Source organism: Echinops telfairi, unplaced genomic scaffold (genome assembly GCF_000313985.2).
Source record: "Echinops telfairi isolate 266 unplaced genomic scaffold, ASM31398v2 ScPeMD7_15;HRSCAF=58, whole genome shotgun sequence".
NCBI lineage: Eukaryota > Metazoa > Chordata > Mammalia > Afrosoricida > Tenrecidae > Echinops > Echinops telfairi.
Window position 1 is genome coordinate 182,811 of NW_022103912.1, and position 26,848 is coordinate 209,658.

General features: G+C 43.0%; 1 protein-coding gene across 1 annotated transcript in view; it reads left to right on the forward strand.

Annotated features, from left to right (window-relative positions):
- Positions 1–26,848, forward strand: part of CLASP1 (cytoplasmic linker associated protein 1) — a 354,339-nt gene that overhangs the window by 24,352 nt on the left and 303,139 nt on the right. Inside the window, exons 7-9 of the mRNA XM_045287431.1 lie at positions 16,784–16,913; positions 17,158–17,226; positions 18,882–18,941. The gene's annotated coding sequence lies outside the window, so the exon portion shown is untranslated. The remainder of the gene's footprint in view (positions 1–16,783; positions 16,914–17,157; positions 17,227–18,881; positions 18,942–26,848) is intronic.

Here is a 26,848-nt window from a genome sequence, read left to right on the forward strand (position 1 = left end):
ATGTATGTGGTGAATGTGGAAAAGCCTTTATCAGGAAAGATGGTCTCACTGATCATCAGCGAACTCATACTGGAGAGAAACCCCATGTATGTGGTCACTGTGGAAAAGCCTTTATCTGGAAGGCTGCTCTCACTGTTCATCAGCGAACTCATACTGGAGAGAAACCACATGTATGTGGTCAATGTGGAAAGGCCTTTTTCACAAAGAACGAGCTCACTGTTCATCAGCGAACTCATACTGGAGAGAAACCCCACATATGTGGTGAATGTGGGAAAGCCTTTATCAGGAAGACTACTCTCACTGTTCATCAGCGAACTCATACTGGAGAGAAACCCCATGTATGTGGTGAATGTGGGAAAGCCTTTATCAGGAAGACTGCTCTCACTGTTCATCAGCGAACTCATACTGGAGAGAAACCCCATGTATGTGGTCAATGTGACAAATGCTTTAGCAGGAAGACTGATCTCACTGCTCATCAGCGAACTCATACTGGAGAGAAACCCTATGTATGTCATGAATGTGGAAAAGCCTTTATCTGGAAGATTTCTCTCACTATTCATCAGCGAACTCATACTGGAGAGAAACCCTATGTATGTGGTGTATGTGCAAAAGCCTTTATCAGGAAGACTGCTCTCACTTTTCATCAGAGAATTCATACTGGAGAGAAACCCCATGTATGTGGTGACTGTGGCAAGTGCTTTATCAGGAAGACTGCTCTCACTGTTCATCAGCAAATTCATACTGGAGAGAAACCCCATGTATGTGGTGACTGTGGCAAAGGCTTTATCAGAAAGACTTCTCTCACTTTTCATCAGCGAACTCATACTGGAGAGAAACCCCATGTATGTTGTGAATGTGGCAAAGCCTTTATCTGGATGGCTTCTCTCACTGTTCATCAGCGAACTCATACTGGATAGAACACCTATGTATGTCTTGAATGTGGCAAAGGCCTTATCAGGAAGACTGCTTTCACTACTTTCAGGGAGACTGCTTTCAGCGAACTCATACTGTGGGGAAACCCCATGTATGTGGTGAATGTGGGAAAGACTTCTCTCACTGATCATCAGCAAACTCATACTGAAGAAATACCCAATGTATGTGATGAATGTGGAAAAAGTTTTATCAGGAAGAAGGACCGTACTGTCCATCAGGGAACTCATACTGGAGAGAAACCCCATATATGTAGTGAATTTGGCAAAAGCTTCATTCAGAAAGGAAATCTCAAAACTCATATACAAATTCATAGGAGAAAAACCCTATGTATGTGACGAGTGTGGTAAAGCTTTCAGCCAGATGTAATGCCTGACAGCACATCAGAGATTTCACAAAGGAAATAAGCTCTTTGCATGAATTATATGTGGAAGTTAGGTCTTGTTTAACATAAGAAAATTCCCAACAAGAAAACCTTTCATTGGAGTTAGTGTAACAAAGCTTTCAAAACAGAGGAAGAGGTGCTAGAGTTTGGCCTGGGCCAAACGTGGGAACAGACAATTGTGACTTACGCTGTCCCTCTACTGAAATGGCCCACCTTTGTCGGGAGAGGACCTTCCAGACTTCCACAGGGTGCATGGGTACCTCACTGCTTTTCCAGCTTTCAATGCCCGAAAGAGTGCTGAACCTGGTGTTTCTGGATCACAGATGTACCAAGCAGTAGAGTGCCCACCCAGATGCCAGTTGTGCCTGACCCACCTGCCTGCTCTTTGGTGTATGCGAACAATTCATCCAGAGGAGGAATGGACCACAGCAAACTTCAGCGTCCACAACCCTGAGACCAGAAGAACTAGATGGTGCTCAGCTTCCACTGCTAATTACTCTGAAAGGGATCACAAAACAGGGTCCTGAGTTGAGTGGGAGAAGGAAGTGGAACAAACCAAAATCATAAAATAGATCAGGCTTACTGGTCTGAAGGAGACTTGGAATCCACAGATTATGGCCTTTAGCGACCGTTCACTTTTGGAACTGTACTCGCTCCCCTGACTCAGCTTTCAGCCCAACAATATACAGGCTCAGAGGGGAAGAATAACATCTGAGAGGTATACACTCCTTAGAACAATCAAACATACTAAATCAAAAGGACAGCATTTGCTTATGGATAAAAACTCTTTAAAAGCAAGAAGGATGAATAGTATAAAAACACAGGGAGGGCGGAAGTGGGAAGAAGGCTGGTATATCGTGGGGACTGTAATCAATGTATAAATTGTTGAATGGAAAACCAATTTACTCTGTAAAGTTTTAAAACATAAAAAAAAGTATTAAAAAAATGAAGAGCTCATGGCTCATCAATGATTTCATGTAGTACAGTTACCATGTAGCTGTAATGAGTGTGGGTAACAAACTTTTACCTGTGTTTCTAAATTTTCTTGACATAAACACAAAATTGACAAGCCTTAAATCCAGTCAAGATGGGAAACTGTCCACAGGAAGTTATGTGACATCACATACCAGTGATCTCATGCAGAAAGAAAGCTCTGGCAATATAGTGACTTTGCAAATACACTCTTTGGTTTCTCTCAGTGTGTCAGTAAACTGCATTAGGATTTTAACCAATGTAGTCTTGGTTGGCTAGCCTTTAGCCTGAAAGGAGTCATGTCACAATAGAGGATTTTTAAAGCAGAGACAACATATGAGTACAGGGGATGTGGCAGTGTGTATGCATTTCATGACTGGCAGCGCCTCCAGTATCCAATTACATTTTCTTTGATGTTCCACAAAGCCTATAGGATAAACTGTGATGCAGTAATTGGACAGAAGGGCTGAACAAAATGTATTTACATTGTATGACTGCACTGTAAATCCTGCAGGAAATCATATGAATACAGAAACTGGGAAAACCCGATAGACTTATCCTATGTGCATATGTACATTGATATCAAAATCAATATCTGATTTTTCATTTGATCTCTCTTTTGACCCATGCTAACTATGTTAACCGGAGAAATACTGTGACCATAGAACAGGAATGTGAATGGCCTTGCTATCATGCAGAATTCCTTGGAAGGTAGATTATTGCAGATGCAGTTAAGTTAAAATATAACCCTTTATCCTTTGAGATCCTTTTTGACCCACTTTAAATCTATTGTAGTTTTTAATATTCCTCTTCTTTTCGATTGAGCTTTATCTCTGTTTAACTTTGTTGTTATTTTTTAAAATATATTTCTGTCTATTAATTCCATGATGCCTAATTGTGATATTGCTGGATCATATTGGATTTTAAGTTCTGTTTTTTCTTTTTAAGTAGTGCCACATTGATTTCCACGGTGGCTGTATGTGTTTATAAGTCCACCAGCAGTATCTATGAATCCCAATCCCTGCATATCCTCTCAAGCATTTGTTGTTTTGATTCTTGGGTTTGGGATGGCATCATAGGGGTTAAGTGCTTTCTCATTGTGGTTTGAATTTGCATCTTCCTGAAGGCTAGTGATCATGAGCATTTTTTTATGTTTGTGAATCATTTGTACTTCATTTTTGGTGAACTGCCTGTTCATATCTTCTTCCCATTTTTTGATTGGGTCTCGTTATTTTTTTATTGAGATGTTGTAGAATTCTGTATATTTTTGTATTTAGCCCTTTGTCTGGTGTTTCATTAGTAAAACTAATTTCCCGATCCATGGGCTCTCATTTCACTCTTCTCATGCAGTCTTATGTGCATAAGTGGTGTAATTTCATTTATGTCCAAATTGGGAGTCTTAATTCTAGCCGGTGGCTTTTGGGATGATTCACATCTCTCCAAAATGACTCAAAGCCCAAAATGATATTCAGGCAGGTTTATAAGGACAAAAACCGAAGCCGGTTTGACAACCAGGAGGGGTTGAGAATATTACATTTCTTTCGGTGGGTAAGCAGGGAAGGGTTGGGGATGCCACATTCCTTTCAGCAAGCAGTTTACAGAAGCTAAGATAAGCAGTAATCTTTTTAACTTTGTGAAGCAGTGTGGAATGGGGTATGGGACAAAGGGCACATTCTGAGAACAGGAGGATATTGACATTTGGGTAATACACTGCGAAGGGGCAAAACTGGGTGTGGAGGAGAAAGAGATTACATACTTATGAAAGAGGCCTGGGCAGCGTTTTCAAAATTCTAAAACGGGGGCACATGAGTCAAGAGAAGTTCTCAGCACTGCACTGCGAACCACATGGCTGGTGATTCAAACTCACCCAGGATGCCTTGGAAGTCAGGCTTAGTGAACTAGTTCTCAGCCTTTAAAGTAGAAATGCAGCTCTACTCTGTGCACAATGGGACACAGTGCATCAAAATCACCCCCTGGAATCTAAAACAGTCCTTGGTTGGTTTTGGTTTGTTTAATTGCTATGAGCATATAGAAACCCTGGATGCATGGTGGGTAGGGCATTGACCACCTGAAATCCAGCTTCTAGGAAGACTGATGAAAGGGTCTGCTTCACGAAAATGTACAATCCAGACCCTATAATGCCCCTATGAGTTAGAATTGCCTCGGTGACGGTGTTTATGGCCTAATTGTATGATTTGAGTCAAAGAAGGACAGCAAACAAATTGTCCGAGTCATTCCCTCTGTTCTGGGTTTCTGGCCTTTTCAGGATGTGGGTTTTCACTGTTTCCTGCATAGTCACAGGTGGCAGTGTGCTCAGACTGCAGTCTGACCATCTGAAGATGTGCTGTGCTGACTGAATGCCCATGGAGGAGACATTTCCTCTGTAAAGTCCTCAAGGAGATGCATTGATTCATTGACTGCAATACTAGTCTCAGACATAGCAGATCTTGTTTAGATGATGCTGTGTAATTGTTAGGGGTCCTGCAGTTAGTTCTGATTCCCTGTGAACCTGCATACAACAGTCATAAATGATGCTTGGAGTTAGATTTGGTCAATCATACCCAAGGTGCACTAAAAACCCCAATATTCTGAAATGTGGAAATGATGGTAGAAAATCTGATTCCAAAGGAAAATACAATCCAATTTGCTGCTGTTGTGTCCTGTTAGTTGGTAAACAGGAATAAAACTGTGCAGGTTAAAATTCTAACTACTTTGTTACTGTTTTGTTTTTCTGACTATGACTAAGAGATGGCATGGAGGAGAAGATCCCCTTCCAGATCTTGCCTAGTGCCCGATTGAAAAGCTCAACAGATGAATGGAGCCTTTTCTTCCAAGATGGCTTTGTCTTAAGTCTGGATGCTGTCCTGGCTGTAAGCTAGGAATGCAGACAGGGCTGAGGGCCAGGACCTTGATCGAGAACCTGGATCTCTCCTTTGGACTGAGATTCCTCCCAACATGGTGCCTGAGTGTCTCCTTAAAGTCATGAGATAAAGAAATTGAAAGCTACTGATTTTCATTTAAATTAAAATTATGAAATAAAATTATTTAGGTTAATATGGTCTACAACAGTGGTTCTCAACTTGTGGGTCGCAACCCCTTTGGGCGTCTAACAACCCTTTCACAGTGGTCTCCCGATTCATAACAGTAGCAAAATTACAGTTATGAAGTAGCAAAAAAACAACATGAACTGTATTAAAGGGTCGCAGCATTAGGCAGGTTGAGAACCACTGCTTTAAGCGATCTATAATTATAATGCAATTCTGAACAAGATCCCAGCATCTGTCTTTAAGGACATGGAAATTACTCATCAAGTTTAAAAAAAGAAATCAAATAGACCTGGGATAAGCAAGGTTGGAAGAAGCATTAGACCTGTGGGTCTTTTAATCTGCTGTGACCCACTGCATCTCCCTGCCACTGACCTGGTGGGAAACCAGCATCATCAGGAGGAGGAAGAGAAAGGAGGCAGACATTTCTGTATCAAAGGCTCCCTGACTCAGAAGGCTCTGGAATCCCCTGATTGCAGGGCGGTGATGGTGGTGGTCTCATTGAAGTAAGAAACCACAACAGGCTTTTGCCTACGAGTGTTACTGGCTGTTATAAGAGTTTGGGACTAGGAACAGTGTGCTAAAGCACAGGCACCACAGCTCCACAAGAAAGTGTCTCCAGAGCTGGCTGTTGAAACAAGTGGGATGACAGGAGTGATGTGACCCACAGGCACACTTGAATTAGTGGGCGCCCCAGATTCCAAAATTTGCAATTAGAAAATTATGAGTTCCAGTGCAGCATTATTGTTTGATTTGAACATATGCATCCACTAATTCATGCATTAATTTATGCTTTGTGAGGTCTGAGAGTTATGGCATTCTACACTGAGGGCAAACCAATAAAGCAAGCAACCGAGATAGGAAAAGAACAAGCTCGTCCTTCGAAACCAAACCCACTGTGATTGCATCGCTTCTGAGTCATGGAACCCTTAGAAGACTGATTAGAACTGTTCGTTAGGCTTTCTCTGACTGTAGTTATTTACAGGAATAAATGTCATCTTACTTCCGGAACAGTTGGCTGGTTTGAATCCCTGACCTTGTGGTGAGCAACTAAATCTTATCCCGCAGCACCAGCATAGCCCTTTATATCTCTGCACCAAGAGCCCCATATTACAGGGTTTCTTAAATGTCACTTTTAGAAGCCAAGTGATAATTTTTTCAACATTATGACTATTAACTCTAGACTATGAATAATGGAGGCCATTAAAATGATGACCTTTGACTTACGGTGTTAAAAAAGAATGATGAAAATACCTTGGGAAGGCTTTCAATAAAACAACCAGATCTGTTTTGAGTGAAATACAGCCAGAGAGCTCCTTAGAACGAGGATAGTGAGACTTTGTTTCCAGTGCCTTGAGAAAGACATCCTCCATGACAAAGTAGGGGATCAACGTTTTTTTGCAATGGAATAAGTAGAAGTCTTTAATATTTTTTAAACCATTTTATTTAGAACTAATACAGATATCACATTATTCCATAGTTCAATCACATCAAACAGTATTGTACAATTGTTACCAGTTTCAAAATATCCTCTTCTTGAGTTCCTTGATTTTAGCTCCCTATTTCTCACCCTCTGCCCCGTGTAGCCCCCAGAAACCCTTAATCCATTTGCTCTCTCTATACATTGATCAATCCCAAGTTTCATCTAATGTAAAACAGAAAAACAAGGGGAAAATTCAAGAATGTTACCCCAATGACAAAATACACCTGAAATAAAACCCAATAGGAATTGGAAATTGAGGAAGCAGGCAGTCCAAGTGCAGTCTGCTGCCCTTCCCCGGAGTGCATGGCAGACCCCAGGTGTGCTTAGGACCAAATATGTCAGTCTGGCTCCTGGGATTTGACGACCTTGCTCTCTGACTGCCTTTCCCAAGGCTTCTGGATCCTAAAATACTCTTTATTAGCTGGTGTCCTACAACATCCCTCTTTTACCTTCTTCTGAGCACATGCTAACATTCCCCAAACTGATTGTTATGCACATTGCATGGAATATACAAAACCACAAAACCAACTCACTGCCTTCCCGTAGATTCCACCTCACAGCACAACCCTATTGCTCTACCTTTGCTGTTGAGGAGGGAACACTGTTCTTCAACTGCAGCACCAACAAGGGATGCTTGCAAGCCCCCATCCCTGCGCTGGACGCAGAGTGAAACCGCTGGCGGTGGAGACTGGTGCCCACTCCTGATGCTGAGCCGGCTCTGAGAGCAATCTGCTGTCGCATCCAATGCCTGTGTGTAAGCTCTGCTCTGGCTGGTCACCTCAGACACTGGTCTAACAGAAATAACCGTTCAGACGTCCTTACACTGCAAAAGGAGAATTCTACAAATGGAAGGAAGAATGAGGTTATTTTATCAAGCCACCTTATAAATTGAAGCACAACCAGAACAAATATATTTAAAAGGAAAACCATTAACATTTTAATAAAGATATAAATAATACCATAAATGAAGCCACAGAAAAGATGGCATCATTAACCTAAAAACACAATGTAGGCAACTCCATGGAGACAAAGATAATGGGAAAAAAAGAACAATTCCCGAAAATAGTATTAAATATGATTAAACAAAATACACAATACACAGAAAACTAATGGAGAGAAGCGACCAAAATAAGATACACATTGGAAGTTCAATAAAGATAACCCTCTGGCACCAAGTGAGTTCTGACGCATAGTAACTAACTAGAGCAGAGTAGATCTCCCTACGGTTTCAGGCGCTGTAAAACTTTACTTTTTTATTGAGAAATTGGCAAATTTTAAATGAAATATACATTACACACCATTATGTCAATGTTAGATTTCTTAATGTGCAATATTGTTTTATTAAAATAATTTTTAACAGTTAAAAATAAAAATGTTTTAAAACATTTGTCCTGCAACTAATAGCTTTTAATACTTTATTTCTTTTTAAAAAATCCTTTTATTAAAATCTAATCCAGACATCATACCATTCTATAGTTCAATCATGCAACCAGGTTGTACAATCACTACCACAATCAGTTAGAAAACATGTTCTTCCTTGTTGAAGTCCTTTCTATTAACTTCCCTTTTCTCCCCACCTCTTGCAGAAGCCCCCAGGAGCCCTTATTCTACTTATTGTCTCTGTAGATTCACCCATTCTGCACTACATAAATTGAAAAACATACATAAAGATATCAAGAGAGTCAAAAATTGCTACCCAAAATTACTAAACAGCAGAAATAAACCCTAAATGTATAAAACAAAACGAAAATATTAAAACTCTGATTAATCACAAAGTATATCAAAGGGGAGATCAAATGACAAGTTTTTTTAAATCATTTTATTGGGGCCCATACAACTCATCACAATCCATACATACATCAATGGTGTAGAGCACAATTATACATTTGTTGCCCTCATCATTCTCAAAATTCGCTTTCCACTTGGGTTCCTGGAATTAGCTCCTCATTTTCCTTTTTCCCCTTTCCCTCCCTCCTAGCTCCCCCCTCCCTCATGAACCCTTAATAATCTATAAATTATTATTTTATCTTATCTTACACTGCCCGGCAAAATGACAAGTTTTTAACCATCAAAGTCTGATGAGTCATTTTGACCTACTATAATCATCTCTCTAATCCTCTCTGACCGCCAGCTTGTTCCATCTCTCAGTTACAGTGAGACGGAAGTCACTGGAGGTGTGTTCCCTGTGAAGATCCTGCAAATGTGTTTGAGCCTCCTCTGTCACCCACAGCTGTCTGCATGCCAGAATCTCACAGTTTACGCTCTGACACTATTCCCTCCTTTGGATTTGGATGATATAATTTGCAATCCTTGTAAGACTCTGGAGAGCCTCATCTGTCTCCCTCGGAATGGCTGGTGGATTTTATCTGCTGACCTTGCACTTAGCATCCCAATGTGAAGTCCTCTATGCCACCAGGGAGAGTGGACTTTTATATAACATTTATTTCTTTGTAGAATTTATTACTTATTTGTTGCGCTTTGCTTTCCTAATTATTTGCAAGGCATCTAGCTGTAACTTAATTGGAAATGGTATATTCATTGTATTTTAAATGTTAAATAATTTTAACAATTTTTGAATTTTAAAATGGTATAATTTATGATAATTTTAGGTAATTACACTTGGCTGACCAAAATGGATCTCCATTTTCTGCACCTCACTCCCTCAAAGATGTTGCTGGGTGCCTTTGAGTCAGTTTTACTCACAATGGTCTGTGCACAACAGAACAAAGAACTAAACTGCCAAGTCCGGAACCAGCCTCACTTGCCCTTAAGTTTGAGACCATTTTTGCAGCCACTCTGTCTGTGCTTCCAACTGAGTGTTTTCCTCTATTTTGGTGACACTCTGCCCAACAGGATGTCCTTTCTCTAGGAAACGGTTTTCCTGATCACCTGTTCAAAATATGTGAGAAGTCTCGCTACTCAATGAGAATAAAGAGCATTCTGAAATATTAGTCTGCAATTTCCTCCTCCTCTGACTCATTTGCTATCTTTTGGAATCAAAGTTGTCCTTCCAATGAGTGTTCCCTTCATTGTAACTCCAATGAATGACCTTATTAATGACTCCGCCCACAAGAGCGGTCAGTCCAGTTCACCTGTTCCCAGTGTCAGGGGTCTCTATGCCTGGATCCCTTGCTTCAGCATAAACAGAGACAATGGGTAGCGAGCATCACTAAGGACAGGTCACAAGGTTAGACCCAGATGCCTCCACAATTATTTTCTCAGAGAACATGAGTCAGTCACTACCCACCGTGCACAGGGACTAATGCAGACAGACACCTCCAGAGACCTGACCGTGTACTGTAATAGAGAAAAGAGCTCAGGACATTTAAAATCATGCATTGCACTCATGAATCTGTACATGCCTGTATTTCGTTGTCAACAGATTTTGAGTAATAGATAGTGTGAGAATGATAATCTCTTTCTCACAAAGGAAAATGGGGCATATCGGATGATAATGAAGGGTCAGCGTCACTTAATATTAGTACAGCAAACAGAGAATGCTAGTTCTTCCATTCAATCTTGCAGTAAGTAAAAAATTTAGAGAAAGAGGGGGGGGGAAAGGCAAAACTGTCTCTGGGGATGCTGAGAGCAAAGGAAAAAAGGCCCTAATTCCAACAGGAAATCCTCCCTGTCATCCATCTGTGCCTGTCTAGGGCTGGTGTCTGTGCTCAGTGGGTCCCGCGCGCCCTCTGCTGCCCAGTGTCTCCCCTGCAGGGGAGGTTTGTGTCTGGGATCACACTGACTTCCCCCACTGCTCCTTGCACAGTAATACACGGCCGTGTCCTAGCAGTCAGAGCTCAGCTGTGGGGAGAACTGATTGCTCGATGTGTCGCTGGTGATGGAGAGTCGGCTTTGGAAGGACGGGTTATAATCTGTACTGCCACTAGAGCATATCCATCCCATCCACTGCAGCCCCTTCCCTGAGGGCTGGCGGATTCAGCTCCAGCAGTAACCAATTTATTGTTGGAGAAACCAGCGACAGTGCAGGTGAGGGACAGCTTCTGGGAGGGCTTCACCAGTCCTGGAGCCGACTCCTGAAGCTGCACTTGGACAGGACCCCTGCAAACAAAAACAGACGGTCCCAGTCAGTCACTTGAAGTCACAACCGTCCCCAGAGACCCAGGTCGGATATGTGAATCCCTCCCCTTGGGGCAGTGTCACCAGGCACAGGAGAACAGAACAATAGCATCTTTAGACCACAGCTCTGTTTCCCAAGAGACATTCAGCCCTGTCTGAAGAGAACTGATAGCCTTCCCACCTAAGGGCGAACCTAGTGCCTGAGAATAATTTGCAGGTGAGGGAGCCCTGGCCTTATAAACAGAAAGTGATAGAGAACAGACTCCTCGCCACCTTCTGAGCCCATTGTAGGGTAACTCTTTGAACTCATAAGCATGTTAGTCTGAAGTGAGAGGTTTTCCCCGAGAGGTGTGTGGGAAACGTCAAAGGAAATCCAAAGATTTCTGAGCTCAGTGTTCTCTCCCTCCAGCCCCTCACAGCCCCTGCCCTGCCTTGGGCTCCTGTATGTCCTGTGCCCTAGAGAGTGGGCAGGATAGAGTTTGTTGAAACCATCGATTGGACATTGGACCCCAAGATATCTTCAAACCTCACACTCTTCAAGATCCCTTATTTTTTTCCTGTAACCCTGACACCATCCAGTTGCCCTCCTCATAGTACTTAGTAGTTTTCCTTGTGTGGAAGCAGCATCTTTGAGAAGCATGCATACCAGGTTAGTCCCAAGGAGTTAGGGTTGATAATTCCTCACAGGTCCAATTCTTCTACGAAGCCATTCAGTTCAAATTTCCACCCACTCCTCCCTTGAGGAGATCCCCTCATGCTTCTGGGTTCCACGAATCACTGCATCATCCAACAGAAATTAATGAAAGTTTGAGGAAATGAATCATGTGGTGGTGGGTTCTATTCAGTCCAAATTTTGAGGGTCAGGAAGGGTAAATCATGAGCTGGGTCCAAAGGACATGCTCCACTCCTAGCTTTGCAGTTTATTTCTGCAATATGACACCGAAGGCTCTGGCAGAATGTTTCCAGTTGGCATTGTCCTGCTACTAAGCTTATTCCGCTGGGATTTTTCCGGCCTGGGGCCGTGGTCATCAGCAACCCCACCGCTCTTACGAGCAATGCACACACTACAGCCCCGAGCCTGCTGACTGAGGTCAACCTCCGTGTCAGTAAAGGGAGTCAAGTGTCATAGTGTCTCAGGGAAGAACGTGCCACCTGGAAAAGTTGGGCCTCAGACAAGGCAATTTTAACTCTCTAGCCTCTAAAAATGCAAGATTCTGAATAGGGACAACCCCTTTGTTTGCTGGAAGATCCACGATAGTGCAAAATCAGCCGAGTCATGATTTTCAAGTGCAAAGATTCAGTAGAGCAGTAAATGGAAAATAATCATTTACAAAAAGGATCAGTATTAGAATAAAAGCTAAGCGCAGTATTTTAGATCTTGAACCCAAAGACATTTTCTTGAGCCCCAACAGGCACTCTCCATTAACATTAGGTCCGTGCATGCAGCTGATCTTCAACATTTAGAGAATGAGCGCAGACACTTGTACATGTCCCTTACCCAGGGGGCTCTGGTTCAATTGAAGTGTGAGCATCTCCAGCCAAAGACAGCCTCTCCATTGATGCGCTGGGCACAGTCTCATCACAAGTGCGCGTTGGTCTCACCTCACATTTATTCCCTAAACGCAAGGATTGTCTGATTTTGGAAAACTTCATATTATTGACTATAGAAGCTATGACTATCTCTAAACATGCAGTTTTAAAGCTCAGTCCCCACTCAGTTTCCTTCCTCCTAACAAACTTAAAACATTCCCCCCAGACTTAGGGTTGCTACCACTCATATCCTGGTGAATTAGAATCTGTATATCTCCAAATCTATATATCTTTTTACAATGGGGAAATCCAAGCACAAAGTGTTGATCACCTGGACTTATTTGGGCCAGAATTTGCTGAAGGGAATAAGCAATTGCTTTGAAATGAAGACACATGGATTTCACTACAATCCAGGGGTTCAAGCACAGGACACAGCACTTTTCGTTTGGAGATAATTGAGTCAGTTCACTTTTCATAAGCACATTCGCACAGCATCGCCTGATCCTGTTCATGTCACCAAACCCCCAACTCACCGTCTGCTCTTGGTGCTTGTCTGCCCTATTTAAGCTTGAGACCCTGATGTAGCTGCACACTAGTTCAGCTCACCTCCATCTCTGAATTTGACGGCCATGATGGTCTCAGATTATTTCATAGCAGTGGGCTCGTAGGGGTGTCCTTAAATGTCAACCTCATGACATTATCCATCTGCGCATCACTTTCCTAACAGGCTTACTACACATCTGAATGAGCTCCTGAATGGTCTGTTCAGTGTGCACTCTGAGGAAGCAACACACCGAGCTCTTCGAGCCTCAGATGTCAGGTGTGTTTTGCAGTCCCCATCTCCTGAGGTTAGGCGTGGTCGGTCACTTAACCAAGGTGACTGCATCTCGCAAAATTCTGAAAGGTGGAAATGATAGCTCCAAGGAAAATGCAATCATATTTGCTCCAGTTGTCTATTGTGCAGTAAATAGATATACAACATTGCAGCTTTAAATTATAAGAGATTTTTTTTGGGGACAGACAACAGAAAAGTGGGTGAATGGAGACATTGGACAGTGTAAGACATGACAAAATAATAATTTATAAATTATCAAGGGTCCATAAGGGAGGGAAGAGCTGGGAGGGAGGGGGAAAAATGAGGAGCTGATACCAAGGACTCAAGTAGAAAGCAAATGTTTCTGAGAATAATGATGGCAACAAATGTACAAATGTGGTTGACACAGTGGATGTATGTATGGATTGTGATAAGAGTTGTATGAGCCCCAATAAAATGATTTTAAAAAATAAGAGCTTTTTGTTTTTTATGTGTTGCTCGATTTCCCTTTTTACTCTTGTGATGCACATAAATGTCTGGTTTTAGAAGGTCACTCTCATCTCTGTTGTCTTCTTTGTGTGTACTTCCTTTGCTGTGTTTGACAGTGTATGAACGCCCTGCAATGGGGCACTTGCATGTGTCCCTGCTTCCTTATATATGGTCTCTATAGCTCTGGGATTGACATTAGGTCCTTGACCATCTGGTGCTCGCTTTTGTACATGAGCTGAGGTTTCGGTTGTCTTTCGTTCTTCTGAGGGCGACTGCCCAATTGTGCTGGCCCCACTGTTGAAGAGAATGTCGCTCTCCCTTATAAAGTCCCTTGGGCCTTTGGTGAAGATGAGTTGTCTGTATGGGGATGGATTGCTTATTAGTTTTCTATTCTGTTCCGTTGGTCAACATGCCTGTCATTGTAGGAGTACCAGGCTATTTTGACTGCGTGGCTGTGGAATAGTTTTGAGGTTAGTTTGTGTGAGGCCCCCTACCTCGATCTGAATCTTTTTGGGTCCCTTGATTATACTAGGATTCTCCATATAAAGTGGGTAATTATATTTTTCCATTTCTTTAGAGGACGAAGTTGGCACTTGGATCAGGACTGCATTGTATTTCAAGATAACATTGGGTAGTGTTTTTATTTCCTTGGTACTGAGCATCCTCGTCCATGAACATGGCATATTGAGAATGGGAACAGACTTGCAGTGGGAAGGATAAACATTCCTGAATCCTGTCAGCTTGCTGAACAAGAGAGACAGAAAATAGATAAAGACGCAAAGAGATTTCGGACCAGTGCTGAGTCCAACTTGCACACTTCCTACTGAAGATGAGAGGCATATGGGAGCCACATTCTGTTTCCATGTGGTTGTTCCCTAACTTGCCGCCTGCATAACTCTAGCCTGGAACCCCATGTCATAATTGGGGGATCTATGGCAGCCTCTGCTCTCAGTCTGTCCTTTCAGAAGTACATCACCAAGTGTTTATCTTCAGGCATCATTTGCAGAATTTGAATAACCAGTCTTTCTAATTCGATTCAGACATCTCACCTCTGGCAGCACCCAATCGCTCCATCTTCCCTCAATCTCATTAGATCCGAATCTCCAAGTCTCCCTGAGTTTCATCTGGATCCTGATCTTGAGGACCACCTGACAGAATCATTTTCCTCCACAAAAAAATAGGCTGATTTTTTAAAAGAATGTTTTCTTGCTATAATACAACTTTTTAAATGTAGGAAATATCAGGGAAAGGCACAGCATGGTCATTTATATAGAGAGATTCTCTGAGGGAAAATGAGAGATGGAGAAGAACGCGAATGTCACAACAGGAACGCAGACCTGAACCTCCATCTGCACCTGCTCCTGGACCTGACATCTGTGCTCTGTGGGTCCTGAGCGCCCCCTGGGGGCCCGTTTCCTCCTTGCAGGAGAGATTTGTGTCCGGGTTCAATCTGGTTTCTCCTGGCTCTGATGATAGTAGCACAGAAATACAAAGATGTGCCCTCGAATTGCAGGCTGTTCATACACAGACACAGCATGTTCTTGGAGTTGTCTTTGGAGATAGTGAGTCGACCCTTCACAGAGTCTTTTTAGGATGTACCACCACCCCCGGTACTAATACTTGAGACCCAGTCCAGGTCCTTCCCCGAAACTGGTGGACCCAGATCATGGCATAGCTACTGAAGGGCAATCTAGAGGATGCAAAGGAGAGTCTAAGAGACCCCTCAGGCTGCCTCAAGTACCCCCATACTCCACTAGTTGTACCTCACTCTGGACATCTGCAAGCAGATATCCTGGGCAGGAAAACCATCAAACATATTCACCGTGTCTATCACTCAACGTCCAAGCACACCAACTTGTTCTTGATTAAAAATAGTCACCTGTTAAAATAGCAACAAGGACAACCTCCTTTCAGCACAGACTCCAGGCTGTCTGTGTTGTGCTCGGTCCTCATCACTGAGTGGGACTCCTGAGAATCCTGGAGCACTTCCAGAGCTGCAGGGTTGGGGCTGCGTTGGCTTTCATCAGCAGAGGGAGGGGTGGATCTGCGTGCCCTCCTACTACATAGCAATACATGAAGTTGCACGACTTCTGAGATATGTGTGTTCTGTTCTGAGAACAGATCTGAGTGTTTTAGGTGTGTTGTGAAGGGCACAAGGATAATAACATTAGAAACATGCTTTATGTGACTTCTACGCTACATTATTATCAAACATTAATTCATTTTATTGTTCTATTAACACACAATATGCATGATTATACTGATATGTCTCCGTTTTATAGGAATAATACTACAAACAAATGCACAAACTGAAGTTTCTAGATCTATGAGAGATTCACACCATGCTCTTTCTTAATATCCTTTGAGATTTTGGAAGGGACAAGGTTAGGATTGTAGAGTGGATGAGCAAAAGTTTTCAAATTAAATTATCAGGGCAGCTCTTGCTACCCTTGAAGAATAAGTAAGTACAAAGTCATGAAGGGTAAAAAAGTTATACTTGGCACAACTTCTTTGGCCTCTTTCTCAGCAGTGCCATTATCCATTTCCTTAAAACTTGTTCATATGAGCCCTGGTCGTCATCCCATAGCCTTTTAGAATTTCTACAAGATGACTCCCAGGATAGGGGTCCTGACAGGAAGTAGACCAGTTATTGGGGGAGTTAAAGTGCCTTCTTCCCACTAAAGCATCGTGTCCTGAATGAAGGCAGGGTTGGAGTTCTGGGTCATGAGGTTGTTATGGATAGGTGCTATTGAGTGAGTTCTGACCCACAGGGACCTTGTGCACAGCAGAACAGAACACTGTCTGGTACTGCACTGTCCGTACTCAAGTTCCTATGCTTGAGCTGTCCTGGGGTCAGATAATTAAGGACAAATGAGGGAGAAATTTGTTCATAAGTTCTGAGGGGAAAACCTGGCATTTTAAATTTTATTATCTAGGAGAAATGGCAGAAAGAGTATGAACAATGTAAGGAAGCATTTCAAAATGTGTTTATTTGTCCTTTGTTTGCTCGCTTGCTTTTTAATTGTTAGCTCAGGCTTTGCTTCTGATCATTTGCACAGGAACACTTGAATGGTGTAGGAACATTTTATGGATGCCTCCCCTTCATGTCAGAGAAGGCTGAGTTGGGACAAGCAACTGCACGGTGAATTTCCCCAGGAAAGCACAGAACTGCGTGTGGAGATTTTCAAGGTAAAACATGACTCAGCACGCTCGGTGGAGCGTGCAGGGAGATGCTACAGTGTGAAAAGGTGGCCTGAGTGATTCGTAAGGGGGAAGTGTGGGAAGCATGGCCCAAGAGAAAAGGCACATGATGGCCTGGAGGAGGCAGGGGCAGGGCTGTGCCAGATGGTTGATGGTTGAGTTAGAGGAGACGGAAGCTGTCAGGACAGGGCAGTAAAGAGCAGTTTGTATTTTTCTGTGTCATTCACCTTAGGACCTGCAGTCAGGGAAGATGTTGCTGCGATGGAATCTTCCAGTGCTTTTCATGTGGAAAGACAACATGGTAAGTCTGTGAGGAGGAATAAACATAGGGAAGGGGGAGCACGGATATCCAGGGTGAGGGGGATTCCCTTGTTCTTGGAGCAGAACAGAGAGGCAGCAGGGTTGTGAAACGGGGAGGCGTGGACGGGAGTGGAGTGCTGGGAACTGTGATACCGGAAGTCAACTGCAGTCTGCTCCATGACTCCGGGGGATAAAGTGGTCCTGTGACCAAAAAGATGCACTTCACCCATGCCAAGCATTTTCCAAGGCCTCATACGCATGTTAAAAAGACAAAACAGAAAAAGAAAAAAGTACTAGGCCACCATGGTTTGGAAAAACAACCAAACCAAACCAAATAAAAACGCTGGGTATTCTGAAGAGTTAAATGAAAAGAATTTAAAAATAGGACAACTGCTTAGATTTCAACTAAATCATTAACTAAATGATTGTCAGAATACTTCACAAAGTATGCTGGAAGAATATACTATTAAATTTCCAGCCAATATAAAAAACACTTAATAGTTACCTTTACCCAGCCCCCAGCCCTCCATTTGCCCTGAGTCTGATTGAAGAGTGTTTATCTGAGCGTCGTGAGAACTCTGCCACAGGGACCCCCGACAGAGTCGTTTTTGTCCTTCAGGGACAGGCTGCTTGTTGCTGTAGGACAGAATGTATTCTCTTGTTACAACATAACTTTTGAAATCACGCATATCGGGAGCAGGCACATAATTATTATTTTTAAATTAGAGATAGATTCCCTAGGGAAACTGAAATTTAGAAGAATCCACATATAACCACAAGCCTTGAAACTCCAGCTGCACCGGCTCTGGGTCTGAGTCTGTGCTCCGTGGGTCCTGAGCGCCCCCTGGAGACCAGACTCCTCCCTGCAGGGGAGGTTTGTGTCTGGGCTCTCACTGATTCCCCACTGTGTCTCTTGTACATGGCCGTGTCCTCGGCTTTCAGATTATTCATTTGAAGATAGAGTGTGTTCTTGGAGTTATCTCTGGAGATGATAAATCGACCCTTCACGGAGTCAGTGTAGATTATGTAACTTCTACCATCACCACCAATGACTGCGACCCACTGCAGGCCCTTCCCTCGAGCCTGCCGGATCCAGTGCACAAATAGTCACTGAAGGTGAATCCCGAGGCTGCACAGAAGAGTCTCGGAGCGGCCCCATACTTTCTTAGTTCACCGCCAGACTCCACTAGCTGCACCTCACCCTGGACACCTGCAAACACAGAGGCACTGGGAATAGAAGACACACATACAAACAAATGCACTCACAATTTTACACACACAAAGTCTATGACAATTACCATGTAAAACGGCCAAAATGAAAGCGAAAGTCCGTCCAAAATTCATGATGTGTCCTGGGGACTAGCTCCTGGGCACAAATGGAAACAGCAGAGACCCCAGAGACTGAGACTGTCCTCTGAGATCTCCCACATCAGGGGCTGTGGCCAGTTTATCAGCAGACAGAGAGCTGCATTTGCATGTCCCCTAATATCTGGAAGCAGAGGCGTAGAGAATGTGGGTAAGAGTTCTCCCTCAGACTCGGAGAAACACAAGCACTCTCAAAGGAAAACAGATCCCTTAAACATGTTCTTTATCAAGCATTGTTTTAATCGTTATATATTATCAATATTTTTTAAAAGTATAAACTTTATATTACAGACACAACAGCCTTTGTGACATGAGAGCTCATAATGCATCCTTTCTCATCCCTTCTACGAGGTGGGTACACATGATAATGGGTGACTCTCTCGTCTGTTTCTTGTATTACAAGGGAACAGTATTAGGTGTCTTTTTGTTTTGTTTTTTGATTCCATGGAATTTCCACATTTCAGTGATATTTTTTAACTTTGGGCTTGAAGTTGATCGTAGAATGTGTACAGAAAACATGAAGAATGAAGTCTCTTCTCTGGTCTCTGATTTGGGAGATTTGGGTCCTACTTCTTTTGTCATGATCAGGAAATCTCGATACTTATTACTTAACTTCATCTCCTAAAACAGTCACTTTTCATTTCATTGGCTTACTTAATGTGTTCCTTCCACTTCATTTGAGTTCTTATATTTATTAGTCTCCGCTCCCACCCCCTGCCCTGCTAACCTATGATATTGGATACTCATCATTTTCTAGTTCCATCAAATGGAAACTGCAGTCATTAATTCAGTCCAATACAGCCATTCAGGATATGAAAATCATTAACTACATGTCATAGCTATCAGTGATACAAATAGCATTTGTATATAAAACAGGTATTCATGCTCATATGAATATGTGTTAGACCGGGTTGTCTAGCAAAACAAATTCATTGCTACTCATATATGTGTAAAAGAGAACTTTATATCAAGAATTACACATCAATAAAACATCCAGATAAAGTCTGTAAGATCACTATTAGCCCATATGTCTGATATTAGTCCATGAGTTCCTCTTTAGATTCACACAGCACATGCAATGATGCTGAATGCAGGACAATCACAGACGGGTGGGCGGAAAGTCCTGTGGATCCAATGGCAGTGGACACATCTCCAGGGCTTTGGCTGCCATCACCATGGCTTCATGTGGCTTGTCAACATGAAGGTGTGTGTGTGAGAGAGAGAGAGAGAGAGAGAGAGAGAGAGAGAGAGAGACCTGCCTCTTCTAATGGCAGAATCAAGAAACAATTCTGAGAAGATTCATAAGAAGGCCACCCCACAAGGCGGGATCACCAGGCTGTGAACTGATTGATAGGCTAGACCCCCACCCCTTCAGTCTTTTATCAGGTTAACATGAAATTGTGTAACTACCACAGCATAAAATCTACAAATGAACAGCGCAGTATCTGTGGGGTTTTGTAATAAACTTTTAAGGAGAGGGCATTTTGTAGGGAACTGAAACCCTAGATGCTAATAGGATGGTCCTTGCTCCCATGCCTCCCCCATTGCTATGGCCCCAGCATTCTTGTCCCTGTCCTTTCCACAACCAAGTTATCCCTATGGACCAATGCCATTATCGCAGGGGCATTTGTGATTGTGATGGTAGTGAGTCCTTTGTTTCTCTCCCACATTAATGGACAGCCGTGTCCTCAGTGTCATTGAGCTCAGAGGCAGGGAGAAAAGCTTTTGGTTCTGGATATTTTTCTGGAGCTTGAGCATCAGCTCCTTAGAGGTGGGATGTTGTTTTCTGCTACTGAAGTATATTGCTAACAAGTACTCCAACCTCTTCTGAAGGTTTTGGCAGCTGCAGCTCTGGCAGCATGAAGTCATCCGAGACAGCAACGCCTAGGGAGAGGATCTGTGGTGATTCCTCACTCTTGGACCCAAATCTTGGACAACTAGGAACAGGGAAAATAATCACTGATGACAAGTAATGGAAGCCTCATTATGCCAACCCATTTTTGGAATCTTGACACTGCTAGAGAGAAGTAATCGCTAGGCGGAGGAATCTCCACAGGATACAGATGACCTATCGAAAAGGTCTGTGGATCCTAGAGAACCCTGACTATGATGAAATGGTTTTCACTAGGTTTGAGACTGTACCTGGAAATTGATGCGGTGCTCGGCATATTAGAAGCCCCCGGAATAAAGAAGAGAAGTTCCCAGTCTTCTCAGAAGCTGACAGTCTGACCCATCATCTTCTTTGTGCTAACACCACACCACACTCACTGCCATCAGTTGGTCCCGACTCATGGAGACCCTGTGAGACAGTGTGTACTCTGATGTTGAAAAGCACACTCGGCGAAAGGAACTGTGTTACCAACATGACTCCTGCTGGAAGCAACGACAGGGCTGCGTGACAGTGAAAGGGCCCGCTTTCCTCAGATCAAGCAAGGCCTGATCCAGAAGATTCCCCAAGGAAAGCTTCTGGAAAAAACGGTGCACATGGCTTAAAGTTTTTGAAAAGTATACCAATAAGTAAATATATAGGATTATGGATATGAAAGATATTTCACAGGGATGGTTACAAATATGCATTAGGGTGAGGTTAAGGTCCTTAACGAGATACAGCTCTTGGTTCCAAATGTCTTCTTATTTGGTGTTTATGGTGACTTTTGGTGCCTTGACCAAAGTTCTTCCGTTCCATGATACCTGTGACCTGAAGGCTGGGAATGTCTTTGTGGACATGTTTGCCTGGCCAGTTTGGGTCAGAATGGATACTTGTTGTAGTGGGATTTTTTGTGTGAGGAAAGGGCTCAACAGAGACAGGATATCAGGAAGGGAAATACAGAATAATTATGGCAATAAATGAGGCACTCCAACATCCTGTGGCAATATCGCATATCCTAAGGAGAAGTTCCTTGTACAAGCTGTGGAATTTACATTGTGACACAACGGTAAGCAGGTTGGGGAATAATCTCAAACAGAATGGCCAATGTTCTTCTTATACTGTACACAGAGTCTCCTTAGCTACTATATTCACAACAAATATAATCTTGCCACAAGAGATTAGTTATTGAAGATAACTTTTTCCCAGAAATGGTAAGTCTTTTGTCATTTATTGTGTTCTTTCTTTCATTTTTTGGAATTTGGCAGTGATTGGTAGACATAGATGATCAAGAAATGTATATATTATTTCCTTTTTTTGTTCCTCCTTCCAAAGATCAAACTGGAGCTTCAGTTAAAAATTAGAGTTTAGGTGAGGGAAGATGGCAGACCAGGTGAGCTGCACACTCTGAGGGCTCGTTCAAACAAGGCGGGTTTAGTATCCAGGTAGCCAAGTGGAAGGATTCTGGTGAGTGAAAGATCCCCCTGGGACAGCACCCCACCCCCACCCCACGCATTTGTCCCGAGCCAGGGCCTCAGTGATCCAGAATCTGATTCTTATCTCATCAGTTTGAGCAACCCCAGCACAATTAGTGATAGACCCACTTCACCCCCAGACCAGCCCTGCGCCAGGAGTTGCTTGGCTGCACTGCCGAGACATGTACAGCTGTGGTGGGACCCCCTACAGCAGCTGCCCACTCGTGGGACCCCAGTAGGAGAGAAGTTTCCCTTTCCCGCAGTTCCCCTGTCCCCACGTGGCAGTGATCTGCCCTTGGGCTCAGATCCCTCCTTCCATTCACCCAGGGGCCCAGTAACTGACTTGTAATCTACCAGTGGCTGGCTGAGAGACCTGCACCGGGATGATCCACCCCCATTGCTGCCTAGGACCTCGCCACCGGCACCCCATTGCCTGCCTGCTCCCGCCAGCTTCACTCTGGGTACTGGCCCATATTAGAGAGGAAATTAGGAAGTTTCTAGAAACTAATGAGAATGAGAATACAACATACCCAACCCTATGGGATACAGCAAAAGCAGTTACCAGAGGAAATTTGATAGCAATAAGTGCACATATGATAAAGAAAAAGAGACGTATGACTGATATGCCATTACAAAACATTCAGCAGCTAGAACAGAGTCAACATAGCAACCCCTCCAATAGTAAAAGCAAACAAATAGTACAAATAAGGGCAGAGTTAAACAAGTAGAAAGACAGTAGAACAATGCAAAAAACCAATGCAGCAAAAAGCTGGTTCCTTGAAAGGACGAACCACTGGCAAGCCTAACAAGGACAGGAAGGAGCAAATATCAATAGCCAGGATGAGGATGAAACAGGGGAAATCACAATGAATCCCAACGAGATTCAAAGGATAATCACAAAATACTATGAAAGTCTGTACTGTAATGAATTCAGCAACATGGAAGACATCTATAAATACTTGGAAAACAATCCTTTCCTAGATTATCCCAAAGTAGAGGTCAAAAATCTCACTGTTGAGGTAGCAAAAGAAGAAATAGTTATGGCTATCAAGAAACTAGCAACAAAAAAAGCTTCCAGACCAGACGGCTTCACCAGAGAATTCTACCAAGCATTGAGGGGAGAGCTGACACCACCAATCCTTCACAAATTATTCTAGAGGAGGGGAAAAATATTCCAGAGCATAGAAAAGATGTCAAACTCCCAGACTCATTCTACAAAGCCAGTATAACTCTGATACCCAAAGAGAGTAAGGATACCACAGGAATGGAGAACTACTGACCATTATCTCTAATGAACATAGGTGCAAAAATCCTTAGTAAAATATTGTCCAATAGAATACAAAAGTATGTAAAACATCTCATGACCAGGTGGCATTCATTCCAGTGATGGAGGGCTGGTTCAACATCAAGTGCATCAACATTATTTGCCACATTGATAAGAAAATGTATACGAATCACATGATAATATCGATAGACGCAGAAAAAACTTCTGACAACATCCAACACCCATTCCTAATTGAAACACTCAAGAAGATAGGAATAGAAGGAAAATTCCTCATGTTAATACAAGCTATCTACAAAAAGCCAACAGCCAACATCATAGTCAATGGAGAAAAGACATAAACAATCTCACTGAAAAGGGGATGAGCCCATCCTCACTTCTATTCAACATCGTACTGGAGGTCCTAACAAACAACATACAGCAGTGGAAGGACATTAAAGGTATCCAGCTGGGAGAGAAAGATGTGAAACTCTCGCTGTTTTCAGATGACATGAAAATGTCAGATGACATTGAAAATCCCCAAAGATCCACAACAGGAGTACTGACAGCGATAGAGGAATATGGAAGAATGGGAGGATACACAATCAACAAAAGTCTACTGCTTTGCTATATTACATTGAACAAGACCATGGAAGTGAAGATCAAGAAGGCAGTACCCTTCAATAGCCAAGAACAAATTGAAATATTTAGGGATATATTTAACAACAAAAAAACCCAAAAGATTTATACAAAGAAAACTACAGGATCCTACTACTGGTAACCCAAATCTACCTCCACAAATGGAAGAATATCACATGCCCTGAAGACTCAATATAGAAAAGATGTCAATCTTACCCAAGGCACTTTATAAGTTTAATGCTATTCTGATTCAAATACCAAGAACTTTCTTCAAAGAATTTGAAAAACTGACCACCAATTTCATATAGAGAGGGAAGAAGCCCAAAATTAGCTGAGAATTCCTCAAGAAGAAGGACAAAGTTGGAGGGCTCACTTTACCTGACTTTCACACCTACTACACAGCCACAGTGGTCAAAACAGCATGGTACTGGCATAATGACAGATATTCAGACCAAGGAAAAAGAACAGAAAACCCAGAAATAAAACCATCAGCATATAGACAACTGATCCTCAACAAGGGCCCCAAAAGCATTAAGTTGGAGGTGGATGCTCTCTTGAACATGTGGTGCTGGTAACAATGGATATCTACCTGTAGAAAAATGAAACAGGATGCTTACCTCACCCCATGCACAAGAACAAACTCAAGGTAGATCATAGACCTAGAAGTAAAATCCCAAACTATCAGGACCATCAGTGAAGGGACTGGGACAAATCTAAGAACTTTGGCTTTGGGAAAACATTGGCTAACTGCAGTAGGGAAGGATACACACAGAGGTGAACCTGAAATCGACATGTGGGATATAATACGGATAAAACACCTGTGTGCATCGAAATACTTCACCAAAAGAGTAACGAGAGCCCACAGACTGAGAGAGGATTTCTCGCAATGACACAACAGACTAAGGGTGTACTGCTAAAATCTACAATACCCTCCTAGCCTGCAAAACTAAGAAAACGGCTAACCTTCCGAGGAAGTGGGAAAAGACCTGAAAAGAAGTTTCACTAGGGAGGAGACTCAAATGACCAATAAACATATGAGAAAATGCTCCTGATCAACAGCCATCAGAGAAATGCAAATGAAAACAACCATGCAATACCACCTAACACCCGTGATGATAACCCAAATCAGAGAATCAGAGAGCAAAGAATGGTGGAGGGCATGTGCAAAATAGGAACTCTCCTCCACTGCTGTGGTGGTGTAGGCATGTACAGCCTCTGTGGACAGTGATCAGGCGATATTTAAAGCAAATGGAAATTGAGCTACCTCGTGACGTGGAAATAGACTGCACTCCAATGTTTATTGAGGCGCAATTCCCAATTGCAAAGAATTAGAAACAACCTAGATTTCTATCGCTAGACAAGCGGATTAGAAGTCTCGGCACATAGACACAATGGAGTACTATGCATCACGAAGAAGCACTGTTGATCGCATGAAGTACATCACCTCATGGGAAGATTTGGAGGAAATTATGCTAAGCAAAATTAGCCGATCACTAAAAGACAAGTACAACATGAGTCTACCGAGGGAAGTATAATCAGCACAGTAGGTATAGAAGAAAACCATGTATCCCACACTATGCAGGTTGAGGTACAGGCAGTTTGGGTGGGGGGCAGACCAAACCTCAGGATGTACATGTTATTCCAACACCAAAAAGGGTAAAGGGGGGAAGGGACAGGGAGAAAGGAAAGAAAAAAAAAAAGGGAGATGATGTCACTGATGGAGCCGGGCACTAATCCATCCAGGGGAGATTATTGGTTATGTCTCCACAGTATTGGGAGTGCGCATGCAGACCCATCACAGTGCACCAAACCTTGAGAGCAAGGTAACCACTCAGAGCAACCCATGATCAGGCACAGAGAGGGCTGTGGGGCTGACAACAGCTTGAGATACGATGTCCCCTCACTGGAGCCCAATACTGGGGACACACGGCAGGGAGTTAGTCCACGCTGAATCTCCCACAGCAGGGTGCACCAAAAGGGAACATAACAGGTCAGCAACAGGAGTAAAGCAAAGCACAAAGCTCCCGAGGAGCCCCCAAAATAGACTTCAGGCTATGAGGGGCAGTCTCCAAAATCCCCTAGGACCAGTGGGGCGATACTCATAAAGGTCAACTGCCAGACCTGGAATTATGTATGCTTTCTTTCTTTTTCTATTTCTATTCAATCTTTTGTTTTCTTTTTTTTCTCTCTGTTATTGTTGGCTTGCCTACCTGCATAAGATAGACACGAGAAGCAAGCTTGAGGAGAGAGCCACAGGGACGATGGTTCTGAAGGGAGTTTTGGGGAGCAGGAGGCAGAGGAAAGGAGTGGTGAGCAAACAATGCCATAGACAGGGGAACAACTAGGGAATTAAAATCAACAACAAAGAGGACGTAGAGATCCTGGGGGTGTTGGGGCAACAGCAATCTAGCTGATAGGGATTACTAAGAGGCAGGAGAAGGGCAAGCGTGATGGTGGGGCAGGAGAAAGGTAAAAGGAAACAGAAGAAAGATCTAGGAAGCAAAGCTATGGATACAGGTATAAACATAGGTGTATACATATGTACATACCTACTCATAAAAATAGAGGTATTGGCATATGTACATATATTCATATGGCAGTACATTGAGGTAGTAGATGGACTTTGGGGCTCTGCTCAAACCCTTCCTCAATGCAAGAACACTTTGTTCTAACAACCCGGCATTCTGTGATGCTTACCCTCCTGACATGATTGCTGAAGACAAAATGAGTGCATAAGTAAATGTGGTGAAGAAAGCTGATGGTGCCCGGCTATCAAAAGATATAGCCTATGGGGTCTTAAAGGCTTGAAGTTAAACAAGTGGCCATCTAGCAGAGAAGCAACAAGCCCACATGGAAGAAACACACAAGCATGTGCAATCATGAAGTGTCAACGGGATCGGGTAATAGGCATAAAAAGACCACAAACCTCAGAAGCAACAAAGCCCACATGGAAGAAGCACACCAGCCTATGCAACCACGAGGTGTCGAAGGGATCAGGTATAAGGCATCATCAGAA